The sequence below is a fragment of the Gorilla gorilla genome, chromosome 3, assembly GCF_029281585.2.
Source record: "Gorilla gorilla gorilla isolate KB3781 chromosome 3, NHGRI_mGorGor1-v2.1_pri, whole genome shotgun sequence".
Lineage (NCBI taxonomy): Eukaryota > Metazoa > Chordata > Mammalia > Primates > Hominidae > Gorilla > Gorilla gorilla.
Genome location: NC_073227.2, coordinates 123,723,433 through 123,732,046, shown reverse-complemented (window position 1 = coordinate 123,732,046; position 8,614 = coordinate 123,723,433). Strand labels below are relative to the sequence as shown.

The 8,614-nt window shown below is 36.9% G+C and overlaps 1 long non-coding RNA gene across 1 annotated transcript in view; it reads left to right on the top strand.

Annotated features, from left to right (window-relative positions):
- Window positions 1-1,526: 1,526 nt before the first annotated feature.
- The window catches only part of LOC129533199 (uncharacterized), a 28,482-nt gene continuing 21,394 nt past the window's right edge, over window positions 1,527-8,614 (top strand). Inside the window, exon 1 of the long non-coding RNA XR_008679281.1 lies at window positions 1,527-1,694. This is a non-coding gene — a long non-coding RNA (uncharacterized lncRNA). The remainder of the gene's footprint in view (window positions 1,695-8,614) is intronic.

The following is an 8,614-nucleotide window of genomic DNA, read 5'->3' as shown; positions in this document are numbered from 1 at the left end:
AGTTCCCTAGAAAACAGAGAATTAGGCAAAGCTAATCCAGTAATATTTTATTGGGTCATTCAATTCTAGGACATTAAAAATGTGGAAGAAAGAAAAGTGAGACAGACAAAGGTGGAAAATAAATACAAGTTATCAATTACTGAGCTAGCCGTAGGTTTAAAGAAAATATAAATTTGTTCCTTATCATGAAGGACTAATCAAGACTGCCTCCATAGAATCATTGTACCTTGGAAGTGTCTATCAGGTAAAGAACATGTGATGGTTAATTTTGTGTCAATATGACTAGGTTAAGCCCAGATAGCTGGTATAACATCATTTCTGGGTGTGTCTGTGAGAGGGTTAATTGAAGAGATTAGCATTTAGATCAGTAGACGAGAAAAAGATTCGCCCTCTCCAAGGTGGGTGGGGTGGGCATCCTCCAATTAATTGAAGACTTGAATAAAACAAAAAGGCAGAGGAAGGGAGAATTCGCTCTCTCTCTCTTCAGCTGGGACATCCATCTTATTCTGCCCTTAGACATCAAAGCTCCAGGTTGTCAGGCCTTCAGACACTGGGACTTACACAGGTGCCCACCCCGCGACTCCACCGCCATCCTCCAAACCCCCAGACTTCACCCGTGACTTCTCAAGTCTTCAGACTCAAACTGGGAGCTACACCATCCACTCCCCTGGTTCTTAGGTCTTTGGACTCAAACTGAACTCATATTAATAATTTGCCTTTCCCAGTTCTCCACCTTGCAGACAGCATGTCATAGAATTTCTTGGCTTTCATAAATGTGTGAGCCAATTCCCGTAATAAATATATACTTATTATAGGATATGAAAATAGAGAGAGGGGTCCTAATTGGTTCTGTTTCTCTGGAGAACTCAGACAAATACAGAAGGGAAAGAAATTTATCTGCCAGTTTCCCATGTCTCGTATCTCTCATTGATCAAAGCTTGTCCAAGGATGTTAATCTTTGTCCAGTGCTTCCAGTCAGCTGCTGAGGAAACCAGATCTCAGTTCCTGGAATTCAGGGCTTCATCTGAATCTGTAAGTCATATAAGGAGCCAGAGTCTCCTGGTGTCATCAGTGGTGCTTTAGTACAAGAGATGCAGAGGCTGCTACTGGAGCAGAAAGTAAGAGGGCAAGAGAGCACATATAACTTAGCACACCTGAGGAAACAATACAGAACAAATGAGTAAAAAAGCATCACACATAGATAGAAATAAACACAACAGTCCTGTCACCTTCTGCCTTTGCCTAAACTATGCAGGCAAATTGTGATTAAAACACACACACACACTAAATAAATAAATAAATAAATAAATAAATAAATAAATAAATAAATAAATAAAAATTAAATGTAAATACCTTTGACTTTTGTTTGGCATTCTTAGCTCTGCATTTCCATAGGGAATTCCCTTTCACACTCCACCCCCATGCTGGGTGCAGGAGTTCTAACTCCTTTCCCAAAATTCCACATCAGAACAGAAAAATAAAAGTAAAATTCCAAGCACCCAACTAACTGAACAGACTCCCTCTTGGCCAAGGGAATCCCAGAGAAACCTTGAAAGCTGAATTTACAGCCATGATGGGATGGGAGATTGGACATGCCTCATTATACCCTCCTCCTAGCTGAGTCATTAGGTTTTCTTTCCTAAGGACTAAACAAAAACCAGTTCTTTCAAAAGACCACTAGCTTATCTTCCCAGGTAGGTAACAAAAATAAAATTAATCCTTCCTTCACCCATCCCCAAGATGCACCTTATCTTATATAGAATGTAGATTTACTGGGCAGTGACTAAAGTCTCAGAAGTACATAATCATTTGTCTCACTGCCACCCCTGGCCCCTTTTTAAGGAAAATGTATAAATACTAAATATCCTGAGAACCTCTTTGGAAAAAATGACCACAGATGCTTCTGTGACTGGAGTTTTTTCCCAGTTGCACCCTCAAGCTGGCTCAATAAACCTCAATGATTTGAGACATGACTTAATCACTTATTTTGGTTGTCTGAACCAAGTGGAACCCATCAGAACATGCTAGGACCTTTTGTTCCGTTATTATTCCCTCACATTAGCCACCTCCCTCCTAAGAGAATAGACATCCCAAAGCCCTGGAATGTTGACTTCATTTTCTCTCTCCCAAACATATATTTCAGACATATTGTAAGAAATATTGTATCTGTCATGCCATCCTTGAGTTTCCCATGTTCTAAATGCTGTATTAAAAACAATTTTTATTAAATTCTTTGTGTGAAAAAAAGATAAAACAAATAGTTTTTGAAATATCTTGCAATACCTGTTCTATGAAATTTCAAGACACTGAAACCAAGTAAAAATATGTGATATTGATGATAGCTGCCCTTACTTCAAGGATCTATTGTGATATTAAAATAGCATGGTAGGAGACATTCTATAATTTTTAAAACTTTAGAAACTACTAAACCATATGACCATTTGACTATCTTTTTCATCTCTATGAATCTAGACAAAAGTTAAATTAAGTATAACTAATGCTTACTGACAGCTTTGAAGTTTGTAAAATGTTTCATATACATTATCTTATTTGGTCCTAATTCTAATCCTGTAACTAGTTATTGTTATTATTCCATTTTAAACATAAGATAATTAGAAACTGTTTTTAAAATATTACATATAATATTTACTTTTCATAAATAGGTTTTTATTTAAGGAAAGTAATCTGTTCTGAAACACAATAGAATAGAAAAAAATGAAACAACAGAAAAATGTGGTAGGAAGAATTTTAAAGTGGTTCCCATGACCTTTACTGCCCAGTGTTACTTCTGTGACTGTTACAGTAATCTGGCAAAATGGAGATGACAGGGCATAGGCCTAATCTAATTACATGGGTCTGGAATGTTTTTCCATTTGTTTGTGTCCTCTCTTATTTCCTTGAGCAATGGTTTGTAGTTCTCCTTGCAGAGGTCCTTCATATCCCTTGTAAGTTTTATTTATAGGTATTTAGTTCCCTTTGTAGCAATTGTGAATGGGAGTTCACTCATTATTCGGCTCTCTGTTTGTCTATTATTGGTGTATATGAATGCTTGTGATTTTTGCATGTTGATTTTCTATCCTGAGAATTTGCTGAAGTTGCTTATCAGCTTAAGGAGATTTTGGGCTGAGACGATGGGGTTTTCTAAATATACAATCATGTCATCTGCAAACAGAGACAATTTTACTTCCTCTCTTCCTATTTGAATACCTTTTATTTATTTCTCTCTCCTGATTGCCCTCCCAGAACTTCCCATACTATGTTGAATAGGAGTGGTGGGAGAGGGCATCCTTGTCTCGTGCCAGTTTTCAAAGGGAATTTTTCCAGTTTTTGCCCATTCAGTATGATATTGGCTGTGGGTTTCTCATAAACAGCTCTTATTATTTTGAGATACATTCCATCAATACCTAGTTTATTGAGAGTTTTTAGCATAAAAGGATGTTGAATTTTGTCGAAGGCCTTCTCTGCATCTATTGAGATAATCATGTGGTTTTTGTCATTGGTTCTGTTTATGTGATGGATTATGTTTATTGATTTGCGTGTGTTGAACCAGCCTTCCATCTCAGGGATGAAGCCGATCTGATCATGGTGGATGAGCTTTTTGATGTGCTGCTACATTCGGTTTGCCAGTATTTTATTGAGGATTTTTGTGTCAATGTTCATCAGGGATATTGGCCTGAAATTGTCTTTTTTAGTTGTGCCTCTGCCAGGTCTTGTTATCAGGATGATGCTGGCCTCATAAAATGAGTTAGGGAGGATTCCCTCTTTTTCTATTATTTGGAATAGTTTCAGAAGGAATCGTATCAGGTCCTCTTTGTACCTCTGGTAAAACTAGGCTGTGAATCTGTCTGGTTCTGGACTATTTTTTGATTGGTAAGCTATTAATTACTGCATCAGTTTTAGAACTCCTTACTGGTCTATTCAGGGATTCGACTTCTTCCTGGTTTAGACTTGGGAGGCTTTATGTGTCCAGGAATTTATCCATTTCTTCTAGACTTTCTAGTTTATTTTCATAGACGTGCTTTTAGTATTCTCCGATGGTAGTTTGTATTTCTGTGGGATCAGTGGTGATATCCCCTTTATCATTTTTTGTCGCATCTGTCTGATTCTTCTCTCTTTCCTTTATTAGTCTGGCTAGTGGTCTATCTATTTTGTTGATCTTTTCAAAAAACCATCTCCTGGATTCATTGATTTTTTGAAGCAATATCTCTGTAGTACAATTTGAAATCAGGTAATGTGATTCCTCCAGTTTTGTTCTTTATGCTTAGGATGGCTTTGGCTATTCTGGGTCTTTTATGCTTCCATATAAATTTTAGGATTATTTTTTCTATTTCTGTCAAGAATGGCAAGTCTCTATCTTGTTCAGTTCCAGTCTGATCTTAGTTATTTCTTGTCTTCCACCAGCTTTTGAATTTGTTTGCTCTTGCTTCTCTAGTTGTTTTGTTATGTTAGAGTGTTGATTTTAGATCTTCCCTGCTTTCTCTTGTGGGCATTTAGTGCTATAAATTTCCGTCTAAACATAGCTTTAAATGTGTTCCAGAGATTCTGGTACGTTATGTCTTTGTTCTCATTGGTTTCAAAGAACTTATTTATTTCTGCCTTAATTTCCTTATTTACCCAGTAGTCCTTCAGGAGTAGGTTGTTCAGTTTCCATGTAGTTGTGAAGTTTTGAGTGAGTTTCTTAATCTTGAGTTCTAATTTGATTGCACTGGGGTCTGAGAAACTGTTTGTTATTGTTTCTGTTCTTTTGCATTTGCTGGGGAGTGTTTTACTTCCAATTATGTGGCCAATTTTAGAATAAGTGTGATGTGGTGCTTAGAAGAATGTATACTCTGTTGATGTGGGGTGGAGAGTTCTGTAGATGTCTATTAGGTCCACTTGGCCCAGAGCTGAGTTCAAGTCCTGAATATCCTTGTTAATTTTTTGTCTTGTTGATCAGTCTAATATTGACAGTGGGGCATATAAAATCTCCCACAATTATTGTGTGGGAGTCTAAGTCTCTCTGTAGGTCTCTAAGAACTTGCCTTCCACCATGATTGTGAGCTGTCGCCAGCCACGTGGAACTGTAAGTCTATTACACCTCTTTCTTTTCTAAATTGCCCTGTCTCGGGTATGTCTTTGTCAGCAGCATGAAAACAGACTAATACACTGGGTATATACCCAGAGGAATATAAAGCATTCTACCATAAAGACACATGCATGTGAATGTTCATTGCAGCACTATCCACAGTAGCAAAGACATGAAATCAACCTAAACAACTATCAATGGTAGACTGGATAAAGAAAATGTGGTACATATACACCATGGAATATGATACAGCCATTAAAAAAGGATGAGATCATATTATTTGCAGGAACATGAATGGAGATAGAGGCCATCATCCATAGCAAACTAACACAGGAACAGAAAACCAAATACTGCATGTTCTTGCTTATAAGTGGGAGCTAAATGATAGGAACACATGGACACAAAGAGGGGAACAACCGACAGCAGGTTCTACTTAAGGGTGGAGGGTAGGAGACGGGAGAGGATCAGAAAAAATAATATATTGGGTCCAAGGCTTAGTATCTGGGTGATGGAATAATCTGTACAACAAACCCCTGTGACACAAGTTTACCTATGTGACAAATCTGCACATGTACCCCAGAACCTAAAATAAAAGTTAAAACAAAAGATTATAAAAATAACTCGGCTTTTAGAATGTGTTTGTAAGACACAACAGAACCCTAGCAAAAAACAATAAGGAATACGGGATAGTAGTAATATTCAAAGTGTAGTTGAAGCATGTTAAAGATTTTGCTTGCTTTGGAGGAAACAAAATGTCTCCAATAATGCCCTCAGATTTTGTTAGAAAAACTTAGAGTTAACTATGCACCAGTTAGGTTCTATAGATTAGCTAGAATCTCCTTTACCATGATACCTAAATATCTCTGTGTAAATTCCACTTCCTGAATTCAGAAATATACTTGGATGAGGCTTTCATTGGTGAGGTTGAAGGTGACAAGTCCGGGCTGTGGTTGTGTCTGAGTGTGCTGTGCTATTCTATACCCTGCCATATTACATAGTTCATGACTCCAGATGGTCATCAACCTGCACCTTGTCAACCCGCATCCACATATCCTGACTGGCATATGAGCATATGGACCAGGAGAAGGACATTTATGCTGACTGAATTTCTGATATGTCCCTTAATTAGGTAGACATTATTATCCATACAGGCGAAGCTTTTGGGGTCTTAAAGTTTGAACTGCTATCTCTTCTAGAGAATGTTGCTAATCTTTTTTCTGTAAATTCTATTTTTGATGGCTTTCTTCCCTTTAGAGCAGTAATCCCTGTTTGATTTACCCAAATGATATTTGGTCTGCCATTTCTTCCAATATGATCTTACAAATTATTATGCTATAGGTTCAACTAGTAGAGGAAATTTATAACCCTCAAACATGAAGAGAAAAACAATGTACATGTGTATGTGTGCACGTGCATGTATGCGTGTGGGTGTGCTCACGGGAAGAAGTATAGAAAATTTTATCAATTCAACAGAAAGCAGGAATAAAGATGGACAAAGTATGAGATAGAAAATACCAAATCAGAGTAGAAATGAGTCCTGATACATAGGAAATTTCTCTAAAAAGTCACTCATAAAAAAGAGATTATCACTTTGGACACAAAGAAAAAACACATTAATGTTGCTTACAAGAGACTGATTTAAAACAAAATAACAAAGGAATATTGACAATAGAGTGATGAAAAGAGATGCACCAGGTATCTGTTGTCCTAAAAGAAACAATACAAAAGTAATATAATAATCATGATTTTGTATGTGCTAGCAATAAAGCTTTGAAATATGGAAAGTAAACATGGATAGAATTTTAGGGAGAAATTGGCAAATGCACATTCAAATAAAAAATATTAGTAAGGTTATACAAGTGTTAAACAACTTGGTTAATAAGCTTGGTCTTAACAAGTGTTAACAAACTTGGTTTACTATAGAACTTTATCCTGCAAAATAAATATGCATTTATTTTTCAGGTACATAGAATTAACTACTGATTTTTATCCTACAGAAACTCTGTACCATGGAGGGTTTAGCAGTGCTATACCGCCACTACCACTCTTCCTACTAAAATTATTACCACTATTATTACTGTTACTAGTTTACTACTAATAGCCTACACTAATTTAGCATTTAAATGTACATGAAACATGTGCCTAATATACATTTTCTCATTTAAAAAACCAGAACAATATTTTGAATATACATGCTTTCTCATTCAAAGTGCGAAGAATATCAGTACTGACAAAACATTTTCTGTTATTTAGGTTAAGAGTATTCTATGTAAGCTAATGCATATGCTTATTAGCTAGATTTAGTCATTTCACAGGGTATATTTACTTCATAACATCATGCTGTACAATGGTAAATACATACAATTTTATCTGTTGATGTAAAAAATTTTCTAAGAAGCATATTCCATCATTATTAATGGATAACCTATCAGAGGTAATGAGAGGAAGCTTTTAAAAACCTACCTGCCATGAAAACATCACTATAGAAAACATATCACTACTATCAGAATGGCAGAGAAATTGGATCAATTCATACAATGCTGGTGGGAATGTAAAATGGCACAGCCACTCTGGAAAACAGCTTGGCAGTCTCTTTAAAAGAAAACTAAATATGCAGTAAATATGCATTATTGGGCATTTATCATAGGGAAATGAGAACTTATGTTCATGCAAAATCCTGTTCATGAATATTCTTAGCAGCTTATTCGTAATATCAAAAACTGGATGCTACTCAAATGTCCTTCAATGAGTGAATGGTTAAACAAACTGTGTTCCATCCATACCATTCAATATTACTTGGCAATATAAATGAACGAACTATTGATACAAGCAACAATTTGGATGCATCTTAAGGTAATTATGCCGAATGAGAAAAGCCAATCTTAAAATGTTACATACTATCAGACGGGCATGGTGGCTCATGCCTGTAATCCCAGCACTTTGGGAGGCCAAGGCTGGCAGATCACGAGGTCAGGAGTTCGAGACCAGCCTGGCCAAAATAGTGAAACCCCATCTCCACTAAAACTACAAAAAATTAGCTGGGTGTGGTGGTGAGCGCCTGTAATCCCAGCTACTCGGGAGGCTGAGGCAGGATAATCCCTTGAACCCGGGAGTCGGAGGTGGCAGTGAGCCAAGATCATGCCATTGCACTCCAGCCTGGGTGACAGTCCAAGACTCTGTCTAAAAAAAGAAAAATAAAGTTACATACTATCAGATTCCGTTTATATTGCGTTCTTGAAATAAAATTGTAGAGATGGATGGAACACAAATTGGTAGTTGCCAGGTGTTAGGGATGGGAGGTTGGAGTGGAGTGGGTGTTGCCATAAAGAGGTAGTGGTGGTGGGAGACTTGCAGTGATAAAGCAGTTCTGTATCTTCATGGTGATGGTTACACAGATCTATAGCAGATCACACACGCACACGCACACACACACACACTTACTTACAAAACTAGTGAAATCTGATAAACTCTGTGGATTGTACCAATGTAATTTTCTTGGTTTTGATATTGTACAATAGTTATGCAAAAATGTTATCATTGGGAGAAACT